General features: G+C 39.2%; 1 protein-coding gene across 3 annotated transcripts in view; it reads right to left on the bottom strand.

Annotated features, from left to right (window-relative positions):
• LOC6614987 overlaps nucleotides 1–22,099 on the bottom strand; it is a 106,768-nt gene extending 84,669 nt beyond the window's left edge. For 2 of the 3 annotated variants that reach the window (XM_032725525.1, XM_032725526.1), the window contains exons 1-2: nucleotides 21,621–22,099; nucleotides 13,815–13,862 (exon numbers count right to left, since the gene is read on the bottom strand). The gene's annotated coding sequence lies outside the window, so the exon portion shown is untranslated. The remainder of the gene's footprint in view (nucleotides 1–13,814; nucleotides 13,863–21,620) is intronic. The other variant, XM_032725527.1, reaches the window with a different exon arrangement.
• Nucleotides 22,100–25,929: the final 3,830 nt, after the last annotated feature.

Raw genomic sequence — 25,929 nt, 5'->3', positions numbered from 1 at the left:
GTTTATATATTTTACTAATTCCCACATCTTAACACATGCACACACACAGGGCTCGAATAATACAACTCGAGCTACCAGATCCATTTTCGATCTGCTGTTTTCACTGCTGCACAAGTTGTTGCAATGCGGTTGCAAATGCAACTATTGCATATGGGAAGTTGGCTAAACTTTAATTAGTGAATGGTTTAATGCGGCATATCCTTAATTATGAAGCTGAAGTTTCATGCGTGCGTACACGAATATTAGGAATTTCATTTAACCACATTTCAAGGTATCGATTTAAAAACAAGACGCATCCAATTACCGGGCGTTTTAAGGCAGCATTTAGTCACCCCTATGAATGTACAAACTTTCACAAGCCAGCATCCCCCACACCTCAGCCTCCTCCTCCTCCTCCTCCTCCTCCTCCTCCTCCTCCACCATGTGCATTTCTGCTTGCTCTGCGTATTTTTTTTGCGGTTTCATTTCGCATTCTCGTGCCAGCATTTTGCCTTTAATAATTATTTATGCACATGTCTGCTGCAGGCTCTTCCTCTCATTGCTCAACTCGACCATTGGACCACCTCCTCCTACTCGAAAGCGGCAGTTGGGGCAGATGGGCCAAACGGGGCACATGGAGCAGAACAGGTTGAGGTTGGAGAAATGGAAGAAGGCTGGTCCACTGTGTCCGCTCGAGTAGCACTAAATCAAATTGTGTGGCTATCAAACATGCAACTAGCCGTTCCCAGGCAACGACAGCATTTCACCCTACACTGGCACAAAACTTACCCTCGCTTCTATGAAATTGAAAAGAAATTGTAATGTCTTTCTGGCCGAATAAATAATTCGAATCGCGAGCAAGGCAAGCAACTTACTACCTAAAGTTCTTTAATCAGGTGATACATTAGTTTCTAAATACAATATTTATAGATTAAGTCGAAACATGTAAGTAAATTGTTCTTGAGCCTAAGGTATTATAGCATGATGCCTTCTCTTAAGATAATATACCATCTCATTGAATAATAGGTGATAGTTATGCCTAAATGTCGTCGATAGAAGTGTTGTTCCTTGAACATAATGAACATAATCTAGTTCTGATTTCTGTACGAGTTCCTCAATTTCTGTACGAGGCTTTTTCGCATCTGTTAGGCTTGGAATCTTTAAACACGGATTCTAGAATTCAGTACGAGAACGGTTATAACGAGTGTCCTTCTGCCGTGGCGTATCCGATTATTTGTGCGTGCCCTCGTCTTTGCCCCCTCACCTTTTGCCACAACTTTTGCCTCCAGTTTCGCCTTTGGGTCTGTATCTGTATCCGTATCTACATCTGTATCTGTATCTGTACCGTATATACGGCATATCGGTTAGCCGTGTTAATATTTGCGTTTTACATTGTGTGCTCACTGTGCTCAGACAGCGATAACGACAACGACGGCCAAGTGAGCAGAATGGAGCAGTTGGGTGGTTGCCTGATTGGGTGGCGTACTGGAGTACAGTGGGTATCGGGATGCGGCTGTGGAAGTTGCGTGGCCTTACATTGGAGAAGGGGCAAGTGAAGAAGTGGACGAAGAACTGCACATATCTGGAGCTCCCAATATAGATTCCGATACAAATGCAGCTACAAATAGTCGGTATCTTTGAACAGTTTTCATGTTTTGTTTGGCTTTTAGTGCCGGCTCAGTTGTTCCCTACACACGCACACACACACGCACACATTAGCCACACGTACGCAAACGATTTACCAACACAACACAGCACACAAGCTTAAACATTACCACAAACACGGGAGTGCTCGGAAAGTTACAGATATACAGATACAGATACATACGCACTATGTACGATTACCCAGATACAAGTTCAAAAAGGTTCACGTACGAGTAAAGAAATATTATAGAAATAGTATTGAAAGTATGGAATAGTATTGTCAGACTACGTTTTCCAATCTGAATCACGCATTCAATTGGTTTTTATTAAACAATTAACTAAAAACCAAAAACCTTCATTTAAATATGGCTTCAAAAACTTAAAGAATTGCAGAGGAAAGTCTGGAATGCTCACACCTTCATTTGATTCAACGTGTCAGTGGCACTCCCCCTTTTTATTAATACAAACAATGCAATCTTATGCGTCAATGCAAGATGGCTAAATATTTGTTATTTTCCAATACTGTTGCACTTCACGGACCTGATAAGAAAATGCAATCATAGTGCAAAAAAATACTTCTCTGTTTGATTGAGCCAATGCAAATAGGACAGCAGTTCAAAGCGCCCTTTGTGCCGAAATCAAACTGCAAATACATGGCCTAAAAGCATTGGCAAACAAGCAAACATGGCCATGCCACACCCCCTTCCCGCCCGCCCTTCCTTCCCTTCCTAATTATTTTTATTAATTTATATGCCACACATCTTGCTGCTGCATCTTGTTTGATCGAACATTAATGGCCATTCTGGAGTCAAGAGCTTAGCCATAGCAAGTATTCTGGCATCTCGACTTGTTTGTCTTACTAATTTGACTTAAGTGGCTGGATCCTTGTGCTAATTGTTATTCCGATGCATTCTGTGCTTCAATATTTACATTCTCATTTTCGTTGGCATTTTCAATTGCATTTCTGGGTCGAATTCTCCCTTTTCCTTGAAATCGTGCCATACCTGCCGACTTAATAAACATTTCATTTTAGCGAAATGCCTTGCTGGCAACGATTGGTAATTATGAATTGGCTCACACACTAAACAAGGTGAAGAATTCCACAGTTTGTGGCAGAAGGACAAGTCTTCTCGCACACAAAAATGGAATGCAAACAGAGGTTGCTGGTTCCGAGTTACGAATTTCGGGTTTCAGGTTTCAAGTTTCAAGTTTCCGGGTTCCGAGTTCCGAGTTCCGGGTCAAATTTTCCCTAGTCGTTTGGCATTTTTTCAGTTTGCACTCGAGTTGCGGGCAATGCTTCTCCAATCACCGAAAATGCATTCCAAATAACTTTGACCTAAACTTGGACCGATATGCCGCCTCTCGGACGTGTTACGACCACGGCAATGGTGATGGCAATGGCGATGGCGATGGTAGGTTGGAATGGCAAGACTTGCCCATCCCTGCTAGCGCACAGAAAAGCAGTGCGGAGATTTCTTTTTTTTTCATCCAGTTTAAGCAGAAAATTGCACCTAAAAGAGCGTAGAATAGTTTCCAACGCCCCCCACCCACAAACACGCCCATCCCGGCCAGCAGCTAGCGGCCCTCATCATCTGACCCTTGTTGCTCCATCCTTTATCCTGGGTGCTATGCCCCCCGGAACACCAGCCTCATCTGGTCGAGCTTTAGATAGTTGGATGGCTGGATGGGTGGATGGCTGGATGGGTGGCTAGTCGGCCTGGGAAACAACGGAAATTACAAATTGTTGTTTGCTTTGCATTTCACTCGCACCAAACGAACGACGGATGACAACAACAGCAGCAGTTGAGGAGCAGAACAGAACAGAACGGAACGAAACGAAATGCAAAAAGTAAAAGGGGCGCAAAAAGCTAAAAACAAGAGAGCCAAATGCAAATGCAAATGAAAATGAAAATGAAAATGAAAATGAAAATGAAAATGAAAATACATTGGCCGGAGCCAAAGGAAGAAATGTGGAAAATGCTCAGCATACCCCCATCGTACCCCTCGGTGGTGCGAGTTGTGCCCTGATGTTTGTGCACTTTTTTCGATTTATCCGAGTGCTCATGAAGCTATTAATTTCACGAATTCTTAAATACGTGGATTCAAAATAGAGCCTAGAACCAAAACCCCCTCCCCCTCTGGCGAATTTGGGCAAAGCAAATTGTTTATCCACATGCCAAATGGTTGCAACGACTGCATCGTAGAGAGCAAAGAACTCCTTTTCAGATACAATATACATATTCAAGTTGCCATGTATCTTTACTCTTAATCCCATGCAAATCACTAGCACTCAGAGAAGAAAACAAGCAATTAAACAATTTTCAAATATTATCGAACTGTTTTTTTTTTTTTTTACTTTAAAGTGTTGCAAAAGTGTTTATCCTTTTTTGATTTTCAGTTTGCAGCAGCGAGTGCTTAATCGCCTTTCTATTATTATTGTTTTGATTTAATTTTTAGACTTCTTTAAGTATCTTTGACCACTGACCCCCATTTCCCCTCTCCCACTAATAATACAAACAATAGCTGAGATGGCGGAAGTTCAAACAAAAGAGCAGCAGTCAAAATGCAGGCTATTTACTTTGGTAATTTTTAGCAAAACTTTGACTTACATACATACGTAATTAATGAGCATTGTTCCCAGCCAGCGCCTCCAGACAGATAATGAATAAATTATGCCACGATATACATATATATTTTCATATACATACATACTAAGTATACTAACATGCTAAAAATAAATATTCCAATAACAACGTTTTTTTTTATTGAGCAAAAAACTCGTAGTTTCTTTTACTTTGATTGCCTTTATTTGCACAGAAATAAATAATAAAATGGTGTCGCTTTTGTTAAATCGAATCGCCATGCATAATGCAGCAAGTTAATCGTTATTGAAATAATTGAACTATACTTTACACATTACGATCAATTATTCAAAATTAAGCACAATTAAAGCCAAGTTTCCTGAATCCAACCTTTTAAATTCCATTGTTCACACTCCCCAGGGCGATGACTCTTATAGGTCACAGTGGGGCATCGATATGTGCGCCCGTTCCGTACTTTTGTTGCGGCCCACGTCAATATGGGTGTGTGTTTGTTCTATGTATCAGTGTGTGTGTGTATTTATTTACATGTATCGAGTTGCATGCGCACTGTACCTCTACATACATCCGTTCACAAACTCGTACATCTTAAAGTGAGGTCTGCAGTCAATTTAGATAAACAATTATGAGCACAATTGTGCCAGAGCCGCCTATTCCCCAGCGATTCCCCCGATCCCCGCCGGCAATTCCTTCGGCACAGCGGCACCCGTTCACTTCATTTGACCCACCATCAAGTGGAGGGCAGTGGAGTGGAGTGGAGTGCTGGTGTGGAGTGGAGTCGAGTGGTGCCACCAAGAAGCGGAACACGCCGTAAACAATGCAACGTTGAGTCAGAATGCCAAGCAAAAGTACAAATTTTATACTCCTTACTCGTTGAGTAAAAGGGTATACTAGACTCGTTGCAAAGTATGTTACAGGTAGAAGGAAGGCTTTCCGAGCATATAAAGTATATATATTCCTGATTAGGATATATTGATATATATGATATTAAGCATACAGGTTCTAGAGACATACATACATGCAGCGCAAGTTTGTTGACCCATTTTGCCACGCCCCCAAACCGCCCACGCGCTCACTTTTCAAAAAGGTTTTCATATTTTTATTAGTTTTGTAACTTTTTTATATATATTATAAATATCGATATGATGAGATTAAGTGCTCTCACTTCCACTAGCTGAGTAAGGGGTATCTGATAGTCTTTGTTTTTTTTTTGTGAGTGGCGCGTTGCGGATCCAACGAAAAATAACAATCGGAGTGATAATAAAGCCAGCGCAGGGAAAGTGTATACATGTACATACATATATACGAGAAATGCATAAATTATTCCCTTTCTGTGGAGCTGTAAACTCTTAGCTGTGAGCTGTGAGCCCTCAGATCGCCGAAGATGTTGTGTACAAGATGCCGAGCGGCAGCAGCATTTAGGAATTTTAATTGGCCTCCAATACTAAGCAAACGGAACGGAAAACACAAGGGAATATGTGACCAGAAAGTGGGCGGGGATATCCAATAGTCTACTCGTACTCGTACTGTTTACATTCGGATTGGGTACTAAGCCAGCCGGAATAGAACATAGATCACGATGAATACATTTCGGGGCATAATTATATCAAGTACTATTATAGACTATTTATAGTCACCACTCTTTCTTGTTATGTATGTACTTCTTACTTTCCGGAATGCGGAAAAGTACAAAGACTTTTTTTCAACTGATATATCAATCTCACTTGGAACGAGATTAAAATAAGGATGTTAACAATAAATTCAATCGCATTTATCGTAATTTAAATATTTGTAGGCTAGGCTTATAAATTCAATATTCTAAAAGAATGTTTTCCTATTAGTTCGAAATTATTTCTTTAATTACATCAAAAGCATATTAAATCAAAAGATCTCAAGTTCATTGCCACGAAATACGACTATTCAGCAAACTTAGCTTGATCTTAAATCAAAATGCGCGCTTCTCGTGAATCGAAGTAGTTAAAGGTTAAAATAATTATTTGCATAAGTATTTCGAGAGGCTACACATAAACGTGATGTTGAAATCGTGACTGACGTCCAAGAATACTTAATTTGAACGAAACCCCCAACTTTTTTATTACTAAAATATCAGGCTTGAATAGCATTATCAAGAAAAGAGTTAAGTACAACATATTTGGTCAAAAAATCAGTTAAACACAATATAAAAATTTCAGCTCCATCGTGAACGGTAGAAACTGAATCAATTCATCAGCCAGTTGGCAGTATTGCGACTTTAAGACCTCTGATTGCCGAACAAATTGAAAAGGGGCTGCTGCTAGTGCAACTCATTTTCAAATTTCAGCGACTAGCATCATTAATTACGTCTCCGTGGCGACGTCACCGGCGAAGAAGAAGGAAAGTGAAGCCTTCTCTGTGCCCTTGAATAACTGCGAAGAATTAAGTACGCCCAACCGTGGACAGCACACATGCGTCCACGTGTGAAGCCAGTCAGATACACAGCGAGAAACGAGTGGCAAGTTTATTTTATACATAAAAATATAAATTGCATTAGAAACCAGACTAGTATTCTTGATAATAGCATAATAGCAATGCTATATTTCAATAAATGACTGTTTTCAATGTGGGGAAAAACTAACTTCTGATATTTAGTCATAATATTATAATAGTTGAATATAACTGCAACTTAATTTAAAAATAAACAGAATTTGAATTCAACAGTTTTTAATTTCCATACCAACTGAAACTCATGCCAAGTTTCGAAAGAATGCAGTTTCTAACCAACACCAACAATATATCCCAAAAAAAGTTAATATTTTTATTGAAAAAAAGTTTCCAATTCAACGGGAATCAAAACTCAACCTGATTTTTTTAAGTGAAATAGTAGAACAGAATGCATATCGTTTTGATATTACCCACTCAAATACCCATTTGACCTGCGTACATCAAATACCGAAACGATATCGTGTTGTTTGTTTTTATTCGTGTAGAATCAAGAATTCTTCTCTGGTGCACGTGCTTGCAGCCATTTCCCGGTGCCTCCATCACCATCACCACCACGTCCTCCTCCTTCTTCTACATGGCATCTATTGGCCACCTGGCATGCCGTCGTGCTCCACGGACCGCGATCGAAAGTCGAAATGCACAGGAAACAACAAAGGCAAGAAGTCCGTCACCGTGTCCATCGACTTTGGCTGTCCGTTCAGTCCGTTCTGTCCGTTAAGTCCGTCCAGTCTGTCCGGTATGAGCAATCCGTCCCGCAATCAAACAGCCAAGCAAATATCAATGCGAAATTTAATTAAAGCAATCCGATGGTGGGTAATACAAGGCTTTCGGACCCTTGGAAAACTTTCCGTCTGAATTCCCGGCGCTAGTATCAATGACATCGATTGGTAAATTAGCTACCAGGCAACGAGGAAGCCCCTCCGACCCATCCAATCCGCCAGTCCCCCAGTCCTCCAGTCCTCCTGCCACGTCAGTCATTACACGTAGCGCTCATTTAAATAAATTTATATATGCTATCGTATTTCTTCTGGCTCAGCTACATTTTATGGCATTTTTCCTGCCCTCCTGATTTCCCGGCAGTTTGCTTCTTTTGCGCCTATCGATTCGGAGAGCAGGTCGCCGCGACACATTGCTCGGCTCATTTGAGGCGCATTGCGATATTTTTCCAGCAGCGCGTCAAAATACTTATCTTAATCGCTTTCCACCTCCAACTACGCTGATTGTGGGGTTATAAGCCTGACATCCAGAAGCCAGCGACGAATGCATAACACATTTATTAACACATTAATTATACATATCGATTTGGTTCTACTTTGATTTCTCCCTCACTTTCCTGAACTTCACGACAAGTTTGTTGGCCATTTGCGACGCTCGACTATTAATAAGCCATAATGTGTAAATGAGTCAATAATAAATGATAACAACAATCAATCGAGAAACACACGAATTTACCAAAGTGGGGGAAGCCACAAAGAACATTCCTTCATATTAATACTTGCGAAATAGTTTCCCTCGATGATTAGTTTCTTCATGGAAACAAAAACGAATCGAAATTAAATTCTACATAGTAAAAAGTTGTTCTAAATCAGAGTAAACGAGACTCTCGAAGTCCACAGCATTCTGATGTCCAATAGCAATCCAATTAGAACTAAAAGTTTAGTTCAAAAGTAGCTTTCAAACTGGTAACTCATATATGAAAATTTCAGCTTCACCCAGCTGGTTTTCCATCGTGCCAAGCTGTATCTGTATCTGTATCTGAATTTGAATCCGAATCGGAATCTGAAGCTGTGTGCAAAACGCGTCGAAAAGCATATTGTTTGGAGCAGCAAAATTCTTTATAGCATTCATGGCTCCAATCTCTTCTCTCTGTGCACATTTTGTTTGCCGGCAGATCTCAAAGACTGAATTCGGTTCCTATATAAACCTTTACAAGGCTCATACATAGCTCTTCCCGCCTTCATCCTCCATCCTCCGTTTCCCGTCCAACAGACTCATCCAAACGCCTGGTTGTCTGTCAAAGATTTATTTTGTGCAGCAAACGTGAGCAAAACGTACGTACTACACTCGACTCAAATTTATGTATGCAATACGCATTTGGAGCTTTGTGGTCCCAATTCCAAATGCCCTTCAATATGCCACTCGCCACTCGCCACTCGGCGCCCCTTCAAAAGCCCACAACACCTCAGGCATCCTCCAGTCACCCAGTCATCCAGTCGCCCAGTCATACAACCCATACCATCCCATCCCATCCAGTCGACATGTCAGCGTTGATTATGGCCCAAGGCGACTTAAGATAAGCATCAAGCTGCGAAAAATGTTATAACTATTAGACACAAAGCAAAGCGACTGGTAAAAAAATAAAAAAATAGAAAAAGAAAGAGTGATGGCTGTGTGCTGACAAACAAACACACTTGGTAAAATCGGTTTTTGTACTCAGCTTTTTGTAGCCAGGGAATTTTTATGACCAAAGGCTCTACTTGGTACCTTAAATAAACTGTTTGATTTGACCAGAAATTCGCCATCGCTATTTATATATTCCCTATACATTCGCCCATTATCTGCTGGATTATATATATATATATTGAGAGAGAGAAAGATTCGTGTTTTTTTCGCATAAAGTATAATAATATTTATGTGTTGATCGCATGAAATGTGCTGTATAAATTTATCCAAACACCAGTTCGGTGCATTCGCTTTCTTTTTATGGTCATAAAATAAAAGGGGCGGGCGGATGAGCAAGTGGGCGGGCAGATGGTGCTAGTGGTGCTGCTGCTGGAGGAGGAACCTTTTGGGTGCCAGGCAGACAGGCAGTCAGGCAGTCAACCAGGCAGAGATTCGATTCGCATCCCGTGCGTTTATTGCAAACTGTCACAATATTTCGAAGGAGCGAGTGCCTAAGAAAAATTGACAGGAAGTAGTAAATGGAAATGCGAATGTCGCTAGTGTGTTCCTGATTTCAAGCGAGTGCTGCGAGTGGAGCGAGTGGTGGCATAGCACACTCAGTGGGTCCATCTCACCCACCAGAAACTAAAAGCTGCTCGAGTAATCTCATTCGCCACCGAACCGAACCGATAAAGTGATGATAGAATGCCAAATTCATGGAAATTTGCCAGCGCACCCGGAGTTTTTCTTGCTGGCGACACATTTTCTGCGGTAACCCAAAAACACCATCCTCGGCAATCCGACCAAAAAGGTCATCGAACGCACGTTGTGATATGGTGGTGATATGGCTGGTAATCCGTTTGGGATGCTGCATCGCGTATTACTGTTTGTGGTCAGTGGAATTTGGCCGGAAAGATTTGCATTTACCTGGGCTAATAAAATGAATTTAAGCATGTGCGCATGTATTGATTTCGGTTAGCCCCCCAAAAACAACACCACATATAGTTGAGTTGATAAAGTTAATTCAACTATGCATAGTGGGCAACGAACCCACCACAAATATCGAAATCAATCTTTCAGATATAAAGGAAAAGAAAGCAAATACCTTTTCAGAGGTATGTAAATGGAAAAATGCACGCATATTATAGTTTTAGCTCAGCATTTGGTTTTAAGCACACAAATTCGTTAGCAACGCAAATACAACGAGTACTTGACCCTAAGGGCAGCCTTTAGAAATGTATTACATTTTTCCTGCACGCATTTATTTTGAATTTTATTTAGTTAGGCAAAACCAACGTTTATTAGCAATAATCGTTTGCAAATGAAAATGTTTCGATAGGCAAATATTGCTGCACAAATACGCTATTATTAGATTTCGTATTAGAAAGTCATGGTAACTTGTTAATTGACTAATTTCTTATTTGCAAAAAACAAACTAACGCGCTGCCCCGCGTATATGTACATACAAACACTATAATAATCGAATTTTTTTAAACAAATCCATTTAAAAGCAGCAGATTAAATGCACTTACAAATTGTGCAAATACAATTTAAATGTAACCACATTGGTTTCCGTTATTAAAAACTATCTAGATGCATTGTTATTATGTTATTATTGTACAAGTGGGGTCAAAAGCACCAATCGGCCAAAGCTGATTAAATTATAATATTTCATTGACAATATAACATACCCCGTGGATAAACATTGCAAATTGACCGACACTTGATGATGCTCTTTGCCGAACGCATGATATAACTTTAATAACACCAAATATAAACCATAATCAACCAGATATTCGAGTGAGTAACTGATTGGGGGGTATCTCCAGTTTGGGACACTCGAAGCCAGTCCCTACTATCGCGTCTCCCTTTGTGAGCAAGTGAGTCCTTAGGAATCTTGCGAACCGGAATCTGGCAACTTGTCGCCGGAGATGGGTATCCAAACCGGTGGAAGTCGATGGCACTCGGTTCGGTTGTGGCAAAGAGGAAAAGAGGCTGATGTGGATGCTGATGCTGGTGCTGGAATGGTGTTGCTGTGGCAAGTTGAAGTTCGTGTATGCGTTTTGCGTTCGAAAATAAACGGAAGCCATAATAATGAGATTTATCTTTGGATTCCCCAACTGTTCGTTCGTTCAACCTGCAGGGGCTGAATAGCAGGAGACTTGTCCCCTGCAAAATGGTGCTCTTGGAGGGGCAGCACAAAGCGCCTATCGTTAAAAACGTACCACTTCCCCAAAACAAGGATGCAAAATTAAAAGGAAAACAGCGAATGGATGTGGGTTTGCCAGCACGGCATATGCCTATTATAATTTTGTGCTCATAAAACTCAAATATTTCTATTTCGCCACCAGACCAGTGTTGTGTTTGGTCTTCTGCCACCAGCGAACAAAAATAAGAGGAAAAAAAGAAAAAGAAAACCAATAAACAACATTAAACATATGTGGAATACAAGCGGTTATTTTTAATAATAGACTTAATGGAATTTAATACTTAGAGTCGTGCCCGGAGCAAACATTTTCCTCGATCGCTGCTGAGCGGGCTAAATCGATGATACTTGGGTTTTTGGTTCATATGCAAAGCAAACATTTGGTAGCTTGGCTTAAAAGCCTAAAAAAAACACACAAACTTCTTAATGAGCTGCTAAAAAGTTGAGCGCTGCCAAAAGTCCGTGTATAAAATCCAATTGCCTCTGGTTTAATTGCTCCTGCATTTCGTATTTTTTTCACGTGCCTGCGTACTGCTAATTATGTTTTTTTCTTGTGTCTGGATTGTGTCAATAAAACGTTAATGAAGCTTACGCACTGAAAGTATTAACTTCAGTGCTGGTCAATGCCAATACAAGCGGGTATTTCTAATTTCCCTGACCCCTTCGCAACGGCAGGGCAAACATTACATTTGATTGTTATTTTTCTCAGCGAGGAGAATGAAATCCAAGGCCTACAAGAATCAAATTCAAAACTGGAAAAGCAAAAAGGCGAAGAAGCTAAATAAAATACAAAAATACCAAATACAGAAAAAAAAAACAAAAGTCAGAGCGTTGCGGAGCAAAACAAAAGAAATGACTGCCGTTGTTTGGACTGCATACAAATTTCGCATTAGCCCCGGCAACAATTTTCCCAGCTACCCTGCTCCACAGCTCCACAGCTCCACAGCTAGCCATCTACCCAGCTCCGGAGGTAATGGAGTTCCGCTTTCATCTGGCTACGGCTCCTTTTTGTAATGGCCCACATATATAGCATATAGATTGGGTGCTGGGTGGCAAGTGGCAAGTGGCAAGTGGAGAGTGGGTGTTTTGGGGGTTTTCTTGCCGCTCATTCATACTTCAATTTGGTGTGGACTTTTATATAAAATTTCATTAATTTCCAATCGCCTGGCGCGGTTTGCATGGCCTATACATACATATATACCATATGCCATATATATATTTATTTGTGTACAACATTGTGGAATGTGCAGCCATCCACCCCCGAAAGGCTACTCACCCTAACACTCAATGAGACATCTTGACGACGACGAATTTTGGTCCATGTTTCCCTCATATCGAGGGCTCAGTGTGCTGCATTCTGTGGGGAGGAGGAGGGGGGAGTGTTTCGTCTGCAACCCCATAATGTCCATACAATTCAATCGTGAAATGTACTTTCAGTGCGCGTGGAGAATTTGTTCCTGCTGCTTTCACTTTCACTTTCTCAGTTCTCCATGTATGTATTTCATTTAGTTCTAAACTCTATGGTTGAGAATCATATTCGAAAAAAAATCGTGGGAAATTATTATGCACATTTACACACTGTTATATTGAACATTTATATGTTCACACGAACAATTTTCGAAGCGCATAAAACCAACTTGTAGGACACATTTCACATTTTTTCCCCATTTTCCCAATGTGTGTTCATGTTCATTGGGGTAAAAGTAAGGCTAAGAGTAGAAAGTAAGCAGTATTTAAGCCCTGCCATCTGTGCCCCACCTTGACATCTGTTCACCGCAGTTGATTATTTCTCAACCCATGGCCTTTCCCCTTTGAGCATATATTGTAATTTTTCATCTCTATTTAATTTTAGGGTTACCTTCACCCATGCCAACCACATCCCCTTGAGAAAGCACACCTAAGCCCAACACCCCCGCACTCCGCCGCACTCATTTCCGTTTTAGTTTCTCAGTTTTTCTTTTTCTTTTTTTGTCAGGAAAACGTGGTCCAATGTCTAGAGCAACATTTTGGGTCTGAAGAATGAAAAGTCCCACGACTTGATCCGCATCCTCCATCCAATGTTTTCGTGGCTGGAAAGCTGTTGCTCTGGCCCAGAACGTCTCATACTTCTCGACCTGGTTCTAAACAACATTTTCGTAGCCACTTGCCTAGCTCTCCGACCGTTCAATAAACTCGATTTAGCAGGCACATCACGTAATTCTAATTTAAAAATTACAAGCCTTGCTTGGCAGCCGGTATCATGCATTTGATAAGGCCACATCACATATGCATGTATGTATGTGGTACATAAGTATGTGTGTTTTCTGGCCTACATATATACACCGGCTGGATTAGCGCCGTTTATTACCTGGAAACACGTGGGAGTTTGCTAATCCTCAAAATTTTATGCGAGACGAATATTTACCAATGTAACTATAATATTCCCTATAAAACAGGCCAAAAACATATGACTCAAGGAAAGGTTAAGTGACGATATTTCCTAGGACCATAGGTGTTTCAATTTGCATTTGAAATATATTTACCTTGTTCTTCATTTGACGCCAATCATCTGTGTTTGAAGTACAAGTAGTCTGAAAATAAATGAACGATAAATTTTTAATATAAAGCAATCTTAAGAGATATTTACATATATGTACAAAAGATGCAACATAATGTGCTTCTCAACACTAGTACTACAATTATCCGTTTTCAGTCGCTTTTCAGCGCGCATTCGAACTCCAAAAGGCACATCCTCGTTTTCCGCAGTGAATTCATGAAAGCACTCACAGTTGTTGAGGGGACTTCTTTCGGTAATGTAGCGAGTGCCAAGCCCTGATTAGAACACTAAGTATTTGGGTTTTTTTTTTTTTTTTTTTGCACAGCACTTGCATTCAATTAGTTGCAAGCGAGTAACGATACTTGAAAAGTAAGGTGTTGCTTTCGGTAAAATGAACTACGAGTAAAGGTGCAAATATTCACATGAAAACGAAACATCAGAACTTTTCGAGTACGGATTAGCTGGAATAATAAATCATTCCACCTGTTGATGATTACACTCGCATGTCAATGTCAATGCATATGTATGTATGTACATTCTCTTTAAACATTCGTTTTAAAATAGAGACATTTACCTTATTAAGGTTTAACGCCGCAAAAGAAAGAAGAGTACATCAATTATCTATTTAACGACTATTTGAGTAGTCGCTATTACAGAAAAGTGACTTGTGTGCATAATGCAAAGGATGTTTTTATCGTGTATTCATAGGCTGTATAATAATAGCCCATCATCATCCTTAAAACTTTAACTTTGTTGAGATGAGTTAAAAACGCACCGATGATGAGATTTGACAGCGATGGGCAGAGATGAGTTAAATCAGCTGACGAACAGAGGCGAAAAAATTTAATTTCACTTGAATCTTTCTTTCAATTAAAAGTTTTAATTGATTTTTCGTATATTCATTCACGCACACATGCACATATTGTGTGTGCGTGTCCGACATTGTGTGTGTGTATAACGCGCGCGTTTGCGTGTGTGTGTGTAAATTAAGTTCGCGCTACCTGCAGTCCGTAATTAATAATAAATACACGGACTGAGGTGTGGGAAAAGTTAGTTCAAGACCCTTTTTTACAAACGTAGTACAAGCAAAATTGTTTCGTTGTTCTAGTCAAGTGATTATTGTGCTAAAATTCTATTGCAAAGTAAGAAGTTTTCTTCGTTTTATCATTACTATAGTTAAGTTACTATAATCCATTTTTTCAACCAATTGGATTGAAATTAATATCTCGCAATTTTTATTTTAATTATTATGAAATTTTGTAAGTAGCCGATGGTTTTTGCGAGTGTTGACTGCAATCAAACCGATTTGTATGAGCGTACACTTGGAGTAACCCTCACTAATGTTTGCTTATGTTTGTTGCTTAACCACACATGTATCGAACATCATAGTATACTAAACAAGTTGAAAGTAGAGTTTAGACAATAGGAAAAACCAGTCCTATTTGGTAGTATAGTATACAAACAAAATAACTTCCGAAACTGACACGCGACTTCTCCAAGTGCACGACTCTAGAATCGAACATGTTCGGAGCAAATGAATCGAACCTGTCATCTCCGAATCGAACTTCGAACTCCAGCCGCGTATGAGCTGATCATGAGAAGCCGAGAGAGAGAGAGGCGAAAGAGAGCTCTCGAGAGCGAATGGAGGGCATAAAAGGAGTAAACAATGATGAAGAACGAACGCCACAAAGAAGAGCGCAGAGGGTAAACTGAAACTTATTTATGGGTTTAGAGAAGCAGAAGATGAAGTAAATGGTAAAATGGTAAATGGCGTAGGCGCTAAAGAACAATAAACTCGCAAAACAAGCAAAACACACAACACTGAGCCCCCCACAGAAAACAGTCCGATAATAAAGCCGAAATAATGCAAAAATCACATACATAATGTGTATGTATGTATGTACGTAATAGTTAAGCCGAGAATACGAAAATAAAGCATATTGTGCCAAGGTAAATGACAAAAGGCGATTGTATAAAACGTGCAAACTTTGGGAACCCCCTTCCCATAATTCAGTTAAAAAAACCGTATTCCAATCGGCATTCGTTGAATGAAATGCATTGATAAATCGCTATTTATGTACGCATTCGCTTTATTTCCAGCCGACTTATCGCCTTTATTGCGCCTCAACTGCAATTTTTCCCTTCCATATTTATTCATACCGTGCCATTTATGTAACTATCTTCAGAACTGATAGACTAGTTTACCTACATAGATAACTCAAATGCACAGGGGGAGTGAAAAAGACGTCTCTTTATGTCTTTATGTCGATTTATGCTACGATACATTTACAATAGAAGCATTGTTTGAAAATTGCTCAAATTCTGGTTAAAACACATCCGCCTTAAAGTGCAAACACTACAATCTGCATTTTTGCATTGGGGTCAAAGTAAAAGAATACTTAATAAAAGCTATGAATTATTCAATTTACAGCCAATTGTGCACGTTGCTAATTTAAAAATGTTCCTTTGCTGTTTGGCCATCATTTACGTTATGCGAATACAATTTAATCCCCAAGGGTTTTATGCAAAATCAATTACCAAATGCCTACCAAAAGTCTGATATTAGTATCATTACATTATCTACTTTTCTTTTAGGTTTGACAACATTATAGTTCGCTTTAACTAACGTTTGCGTGTGATTATTGAGTAACTTTGAAATAAACATTTCATACGATTTATTTTTTTTTTTTTTTTAATTTTATATACATCATCAATCAGTGCCAATTTTCTGGCATAGACAAATTTCACCCTTTTTCCCGCCCAACATTAGTTTTTTCAAGCGCATTGTTCTCCTTTAATTAAAAGGTCTGTTCTCGATGTTTCGCTGGCGTAAAATTTGGTTTCCAATTAGCCAAACGACAAACACAAATAAGTCAAAACAAACTCTCGATTTTGTTGAGCAGTGTAGCATGGTACATACACCACCGTTTTTCTGAGACAGATTTTTCACACATTTTTCGGGCATTTTCAGACATTCTGCACGTTTCGCGCATTATTTCGATTTGAAGTGATTCATTCATGTTCAAAATGCTGCTCACATGCGTTTTCAAAAACTTGTCAATCGACCGATAAGTGTAAAGCTCACCAGATACATACATATGTACATACGTATACGTACATACATACAAGATGACGCATCCTGCACGAAGAATCAGCACTCTTGTGCTTTGCAGATGCCATCTCTCACTTCAAATGCTATTCTGCAGATACATTATCTTACCCTTCTGGCAAAGATGAAAAGAGGCCGTTTCGCTGACCAAAAGTTCTGGTATCTACATACATATGTACTGACATACAAATGTACATAGGTATACATATTCGTGAACCGAGGAAGCTGGCTCGGTTTGGCTTAAGACTATCATTATCGCGTGGTTTCGATCAGGAAGCTGAAAAAAGATGGTCAAGCTGTACTTCCTTAATGCCAAAAGCAAACAGTAACACAGTTACCACAGGCAATCCTTCATCTGCAACACAGCAGCAGCCTGTCTGGTGGTTTAAACTTCGGTTTTCTCAGCATCTTTCTTTTTTCTTCTTTTTCCCCTCAGCTTTTTTCTTCTTTTATTTTTTTTCGCTTGGTGCTTGGGCCCCAACTTTATTTGAAACTCCAACGCCAGCTCCAGCTCCAGCTTCAGCTCCACAGAGCTCTGCCTTTCCGCTTGGGCCATAATTGTTGTCAAAACGAGTTTTCGATGAAGTGGTTGCTCTGGTTGTTGTTGCTACTACTTGCTCCTGTTGTTGTTGTTGCTTTTGCTGTTGAAGTGACCGTTGCTGTTGCCACTTTTGTTGTTGTTGTTGGTAATGGCGCACGTTAGTCTTAACTACAGCTAACCAAAACCTCGAATTCTAACTCAACGTTAACTCGAGCATGTAGAGAGAGAGAGCTCTGCAAAGATCGCATTTGCTGGACGCCTCGACTACGCTATACCCACTAATTAGAAGAATTTTATAAGAAATCAGCCAGCGTATGCTCATTTTGACATTTTGACCCAGTCTCAACATTTTCTCGCATATAAAGACCGCAAGGCCGCATTCCTCGACTATAATATACCCACTAACTGCGAGGATTTTACACAAAATGTATATCGTGCTGGTAAGCTAACCCAAATCTTTACAAACTTTGCGGATTAGAGAACTTATAATATCTGAAGGTGCATAAGTATCTTTTATTATGCATTATATGAATGTTTATCTGATGGTGCATAGATATTTACACCAAGAACAGCTCATGAACAGGAGTCTTGTGTAATGCGTCTTCTAATCATTGAGAAAATCTACCTCTGATAGAAGTATAGTATAGTATAGAAGAATCCCAATATGAACCAGCTACAATTATAAAATACCAATAGTAGTTTGATAGACTCCAATGATAATTTGAAAGAAGCCCGTTAGTTATGGTCGATTCACAGACTCTTTGTCATTGCCCTGGGAAACCCTTCGGCATTTTAGGAGTAGCACTTGGTGGTGTTATCCATCTTCTGCAGTGGAACAGTGACTTGACCTCCAGTCCAGTAAAGTCGAAACGTTTTCGATATTCAGCGCAACATTGGTAGCTTATGTGTGAAATGTGTGTAGAATGCCTTGGTTCGCATCTACACATGCCACAAGACTGCTGATGCATCGTTTATCACCAGTTTTTGGTGACTTCCCCATTCCCAAGTTGACTTACCACCAATTCCAATTTCAAATCAATGACCTCAAATGTACCCTGTTCGTTTGATATTTTCCGTTTGCTGATGTTATTTTCCCTGGGTTGTCTACGAATATTTAGATAACGTCTTTCTCGAGTGCCGTCGGTGGAAAAAATGCGGCGACAATTACAAGCGAGCGCGGTTTGAACAATTTCCGACTCGGCATTCCGGGTCATTGTCTTGATAAAAAATCGAGCTCTATCAAAAGTTTGCCAGTTCGCCCAAGCCAATTGTACTTTAAAATGTTGAGGTAGTTTTAATGAACTTCGAATTCGTCGCTTCTGCAGCCGACTGACAGACTGACTGACACAAAAAAAACCACAAAATTGCCACAGACATGTTTGCCCCTGGCAGCCCAAAATTCAGTTTAAGTCAGACGCAAATCGCACTGAAAACTTCCTCTCGTCAACGAATTGACGGTAATAATCCCTCTTCATGTCCTTTTTGCTTAACGTTATTTATTATTTTTCTAAAATCCTTATTCAGGCTTTCCTTGGATAATCTTTAATTACACTTACTTAGGTTGAAAGAGATATTTACTACAGATATGAGATGTTCAGATGTTTCATTTCCTTATAAAAACCTATTTGCTTTATAATTGTAATTCTTATTTGTTTTTTACAATATTTTATCTATAAGATTCCTAGAGTTGTCAACTACTCTACTAATCTATGTATGTTCATATTGCTTCTGTATAAATGTCTCACACGTTCCCTTTAGGACCAATTTCGATTAATGTTTCGTGTAGAAAATGAAAAAGCAATGCTTAAGTGAATTTTGTTTAATAATTGATTTCAATCAAATACATACACATTTCTAATTGGTCTTTATCGTTTTTGTGGCAACTGTACATATTGTATGAGTACCAAATTTTTTGTTTCCGTTTAATCCAAGTGTTTTTGAGACAAAATTAAGTTTTGAATTCTGTTTTTTTTTTTCTATGTTATCCAATGGAAAGAGTAAGGAATTTTTTTCTTTTCAGAGCTGAAGTGGAAATTCTATTTCCGTCATAAGAAAATCATAATACTCGTACGCATCCCAAAATCGAAAAATTCCATTTCTGTCATATTTAATTTGGGTTGTAGTAAATAGACGCCCCCAACATAAAATCCATAATCATATTATACCATTTATGGTAATACCCATAAAATAAGGGTCGTAAACATAAATTTTGACCACAGATATTTATCGTAAATAATACGTAACATTTTAATTTCTATAGTATGAATATATATATTTTTATATAGCATTTCTAGAATGGATTTCTAGGAGAAGAAGCATTCCTCAAAGCGACTGCATACATTTTAATCGTTTTAGATTTGACCCTTAGTGCATATAAGCCATCAAAAATGTTTGGCCGTGGGTATATCCATTTTTTTCCCCATTCTTATTGGCACTTTTTTTGGGGGTCTGACTTTCTGTTCCGCAATATGCGCATCTTTGCTGGATTTGCTTCGTGCTAATCCCTTTGTTTGTTTTTAGCTTTCCCCGTTTTCCCTGTCCTCCTGCTACATTTTCGCCCCTTCGCCTGCAGTTCTTATTCGTCCCAAGGATAAATTCATGAAAACAAAAACACCAACTCACACACACACACGCACATATCTACCAATAATACCAAGGTAATAGCACCCGCAGAAACACGCACACTTTGACAGTACCACCGGCGGGCGACTAACTGTACTGCATGGCCAAACACACAAAAAACGAACTAGAAATGAAGCCGAGCTTATATACCCTTGCAGTAGTAATACAAAGCACCTGTAGGCCTAGTAGCACTTCATGATTAAGAACCATTTATACACATATTTATATTTTATTCACTAGTTCAGTTAATTTTCTGTTTTTTTTTATGACAGCTGCATGATGCAGTCATCCGATTTCGATCATCAATTAGATAAGTTTTTATGATCAAAACCAACAATTGTACTTTTTTTGTTGAATCATTATGTCTATGGTAGCTTTATGATATAGCGGTCTGATCCCATTTCGACACAGATGTATGCAATTACTAACTGCAATTGAAAACATTTGGATCGCTATAAAACTGAGAATTGTTTTTATAGAAATGGACGGATAAACGGACAGGAGGAAATGATCGTATCAACTTCACGGTTAATACTGATCATGATATAGTGATATATAGAATTCAACATGCCCTTTGCAAGGGTATATAACCTGAAATAAGAACAGAAAAAAAGTTAAGTTTCTCTTCTGTTCGCTGTCTTCTAATTTCTGTTCGTGCTTTTGTTCCTCCATTACTGGTTTGTTTTGTTTTGTTCTGCGTTTGTTTGTTTGTTTGCTTTTCTTTCTTTCTTAATTTTTGGCAACGTCAATTACACGCGAAACTTCTTGCCTGAGTGCTTAACCCTTAATTAAGCCCACAGCGCTCACGCGTTATTTTTGCGGTTGCAAATTTGAGATCATACTGCATATTAGCCACCAATTTGTAACGAGATCAGTGAATTGAGTTTGCTTCAGTTTCAGAAAAAAGCGGGATCTCCGTGCAGATGGTTCGTTACTTTAGTTTTGGGGGTTAATGGCTTTTAAACTGCAGACTGCACTTTACGTACATATATACATACATACACATATCTATATATATATACATATTTAAATATATATGTAATATGTATGTTTTCTGTTTTTCTTTGCCTTTCCCTTATTTTCCTGACTTCGGAAACGCAAATGATGCAGTTTGCTTGATTCATTTGACATTACAATTGCTGCAGCTGCACGTTGTTGTTCTCATTTTGTTGTTGTTGCTGCTGCTGCTGCTGGCGATGCTGCATTTTGCTTCAGTTTCAGTTTTTCATGTTTTTCCAAGCACAAACCACGCTGCAGTCGCTGCTGTTGTTGTTGTTGTTATCATTGCTGCTTCTGTTGTTTTGCAGGTAAGTCGAAGATGAGTGTCGAACCGGTTCAACGGGTACACACGACCACCATTGAAAGAAGCCACATACGTACATGAAGACACACACACACACACACACACAAACACACACGGGCAGCACTTGCAGTCTCCCTCCCGCTCGCTGGCTCCCTCTATCTCTCTCCCTCGCACTCAATGCACTTATTTTAACTCTTTATCTCTCCACTCTCTTTACCACGCTTTGTGTTGATCCGCTCTCCGCTCCGTTATTTACTCCACGGCGTGGCTTTTCCAAATATAATCACCTTTTGGCGTTCGCTGCTTGTAAGGGGGTTGAAGTGGTGTGTGGGGGGGGACTTGTTGTTATTTTCGTTTAAGGGGTATCACTTGCAAGTAACCGAAAAAAAAGTGTGAGTAATGCACTCCGGGACAGCCGCAACAGCCGCGTGTTTGGCGGCGTTCGAAAAAAAAAGCAAACACACACACACACTCGCCGCCACTCAACTCAAGTGAACTCCACGCGACGCGAGGCGAGTCGAGACGACTTTTCGTGTTTCGTTAACCGCGACTGTCCATTCAATTGGCGGCAACAACTGACTGCTTCGCGCACTCGACTACGTACATATGTGTATGTGGGTGGGCGATGCGCTCGACGTTTCACTCTAGCAACAACCTACGCGACCGGCGTTTGCAACAACACTGCGACGCACATCTGTTCGAGAGCAGGCCGCTCGAGCCGAATCGAACCGAGTCGCGGCGAACCGAATCGAACTAAGCCGAGCCGACACGCAACATGTTCGACTGGAACATCGGCTGAGGGGTTGCAACAGCAACAAAGCACTGTAACAAAACGTGTACAAAGAATTATTAAATCAATTTCCACCCTGTGATGTTATTATGATGTACGGATTCTTCACTTAATAAATAAATATAAATAAATATTTTGAAACACAAAAAAAAATTAAATCAATCATTTGTGTAACAAAATGCGTTGCATACACTTGGGCGTGTGTGTCATCATCATTGGGATAATCAAAACAAAACCAGGGTACGAAAGTCGTGAAGATTTGAACGTACGTATGAGATCTCAGGAACTATAACAGCTAGAAGGTTGAGATTAAGCATACATGTTCTAGAGACATCGACGCAGAGAAAGATTGCCATGCTGCCACGCCCACTCTAACGCCCACAAACAGCCAAAAACTGCCCTGCTTACACTTTCGAAAGTTATTTTTCTTCGTTTTATTGTTTGGCTTGTCAATTTCTATTGGTATACCAAGAACACTTTGGTCACGCCCTTCCAGTCAAGCCCACACTTTTGAAGAATTTTTAAATATTTTCTTATTTTATTCGCCAATATCTATCGATATCCCCGAAAAATGGTAAAATTTCGCGTTCGCATTTCCACTAGCCGAGTAACGGGTATCTGATAGTCGGGAAACTCGACTATAGATTCTCTCTTCTCAAGAACAGAGCTTAGTACAACATATGTATGTATTTTAAAAAATCAGTTAAACACAAAATGACTATTTCAGCTCCATCGTGAACGGTAGAAACTGAATCAATTCATCAGCCAGTTGGCAGTATTGCGACTTTAAGACCTCTGATTGCCGAACAAATTGAAAAGGGGCTGCTGCTAGTGCAACTCATTTTAAAATTTCAGCGACTAGCATCATTAATTACGTCTCCGTGGCGACGTCACCGGCGAAGAAGAAGGAAAGTGAAAAGCCTTCTCTGTGCCCTTGAATAACTGCGAAGAATTAAGTACGCCGGTAAGTGGAAACATGTACATACGCTACACTGAGAAAAATTAGTGGCAATTCTAATTCATACATACAAATATAAAGTTAATTTTACAAATAATTGAATAGTAAGATATCATGGGAAACCAGTACTCCTTGATAATAGCGTAACAGCAATGCCATTATTACTAAATTTTAATTTCAATTTCAATACTTTAAATTGCTGAATGTTGGAAGTTTTCGACGTTTGATATTATGCCTTAATATATTATTATGCCTCAATAATAAGATTTATCAGAAAATGAAGATAATTTTCTGTAGGATTTGAGCATGGACATAATTTGAATTCGACAATTTTCGATTTTCATATCAACTATTATTTTTAAAACCTAAACTATTTTAAACTATTCTAAGTTCTCTCTGCTGCACAGAATATACCTTACGTAGGTAAATGCCAAAATATTCCATTAGCTTAGCTTATAAAACAATAACCAATTTTCTCTTATCTCTCTTTATTCGTTCTATTTACAAAAAGGAATCAGCAAAAACTTATTCTCGCCGAATAATAATAATAATAATAATAATAATGGATCAAATGCTGCAATAGTGGAGGTGTCCACATAACTACTACTATAACATAAATAGTACAAATAACGACAACTATATTTGAAGGTAAGAAAAATAAAATTAATAGGCAGAAAAGAAATGTTAACTAGTGTTTTGCAGACGAGGGAATTACTTTAGAGGATTTCAAAATACTAAAAAAGGAGGATATTCTCTTTTTATTCCGCAATGAACAACGAGTGCAAATAGTCCGATTTAGGCAACATTTGCAAAAATGGATTACTGTAAGTTACCCATATAGCTTTTTATTTATTTAACAACCCTTCTTTTTTTAGGAAAATACAAGTGTTGGCAGAACAATCGTTTTGTCGCCAATTGATTGTGTATGATATAGTATAATAAAAGTTATTTATTTTTTGATTTGGAATGCAGGAACTAAAAGAAATGTTGCTCGATCATGATTTAAACAATATTCTGTGAATATTTCCTCCAACAAGAAAAAGACATTGACACCAATGATGGGGAATCTTTTATTCTGTATCGGGCTGTAGAGGATGAACTCAAACCATATCGAAAGATGAACAGCTTACTGAAGGAGCAGCTGACTCAGTTTAGTTGGTGAGCTAGCTTTAGATTTCTATTAATGGTTAATTAAAATAAACTTCAACAATAACTTGCATATTTTTTTTTGCGACCTCCCTGCAAGTCGGCAGCTCTTAATGGCGACCATGGTGCACCCAAACAGAGGACTCCTTGAAGCCAGGTGGAGTTGCAGGCGACGGGGGAGGAGCCAACTAAAGTGACTGGTGATTAAAGTAGCCAAGCTCATCACCGTTTCCAGCTGGCCCTGCAAGAGTCCAAGGTGGAAGCAGGTTCCTTGGACACGGCCACTCCGGTCACTACCATCACTACCATCTTCTTGCGGCTGAGGAGCTGGCGGATCTCTCTGGAGGACACTGCCAAGTATCTCTTCTCCTCTTGCTACTGTGCGCATTTCTCGACAGGATCAAGAGTACCTGCGCAGCTTTGCCGAATATGGAGCCTTTGTGGATGAATTTCGCTGCAGATGCATCCCTACGAGTTGAACTGGGTCCATTCACCCACTGGACTTGTCTATCGCGAGCCATGGCCAGCTTCATTGCCCAGCTTACATTTGAGTTTTAGGTAGTATAATCGGCTTGGGTTTGGTTAGCGATGATGATGGTGCTACATATAACCAACTTATTATAGGTGGAATCGAAATATTTATTTATTTAACTGCAATCATCTAAGAGTCAAGCCAAGCTTCAGTCCAAACTGTGGACACTGATGGCGTTCTCATTGCAACATTCGCTCTAGTCAGAAACTCCTCCCTAAAATGGGCGCAGGATTGGAACATAGAAGAAACAGTAGTAAATGATCAAATTTTATGTTTTCCACAAGACCGGGAAGATACAGGAATATAACGCATCTTGGAGCATTCGTGCTGGAGCATAAGTCGTATTAAAAATATCTTGGGGTTATCCTTGACTATCCTTGAAACTAAACTTTGGCCGGCATGCAACATTGGTGAAGCATCCTATGTTCTCAAAAGCTGTGAAAATGTGGCTCATGTCTCCTAGGAAAAAGCTCTCCTTAAAAAGCAAGGTGACCATATATAAAACAATCCTCGGCCCGATTTTTAGATACGACTTTCCATTTTATGGAATTGCTGCTAAATCGCACATAAAGAAAATCCATACAGTTCAGAGTAAAATACTGAGAACAATGTGCAATGTTTCTTGGTACATGCGTACTAGAGACTAGAGACAGAAAGGGATCTGGATCATCTAGAACCCTGTCGTTAAAAATATCCCAATTCCTGGTATAAATTCTCAATAAAGATTTAAATGCATAAAATATGTATCTTTACAAGTAATTATAAATTGTTAACGTTATGTCTAATACAATAGTATTACTAATTCCTATTTCTTAAACATATAATTGTTTAGGCTGCCTGAAGTAGCAGTACAATAATGGAATTCTACATGTATTCAAGTTTTTAAAATTAAAATAACAATAAAAAAAGAGTGAAGCTTTAATTAATAAAAGCTACTTTGTATAGTCTAAGCTTAGTTAGGAAAAGTTTAGTGCTTCTAAAGGTTTTAATGATGTAAAATGTCAATAGCTTGTTTTCAGAACCAAATTTAGGTTTTGTAAGCAAAGCTGAATTTGAAAATGATTTCGGTTTTGTTAAATAGTAGGGTTTTCATATTGAAA

The sequence above is a fragment of the Drosophila sechellia genome, chromosome X, assembly GCF_004382195.2.
Source record: "Drosophila sechellia strain sech25 chromosome X, ASM438219v1, whole genome shotgun sequence".
NCBI lineage: Eukaryota > Metazoa > Arthropoda > Insecta > Diptera > Drosophilidae > Drosophila > Drosophila sechellia.
Note: the sequence above shows the minus strand (reverse complement) of the source record. Positions and strands in the feature narration are given on the sequence as shown.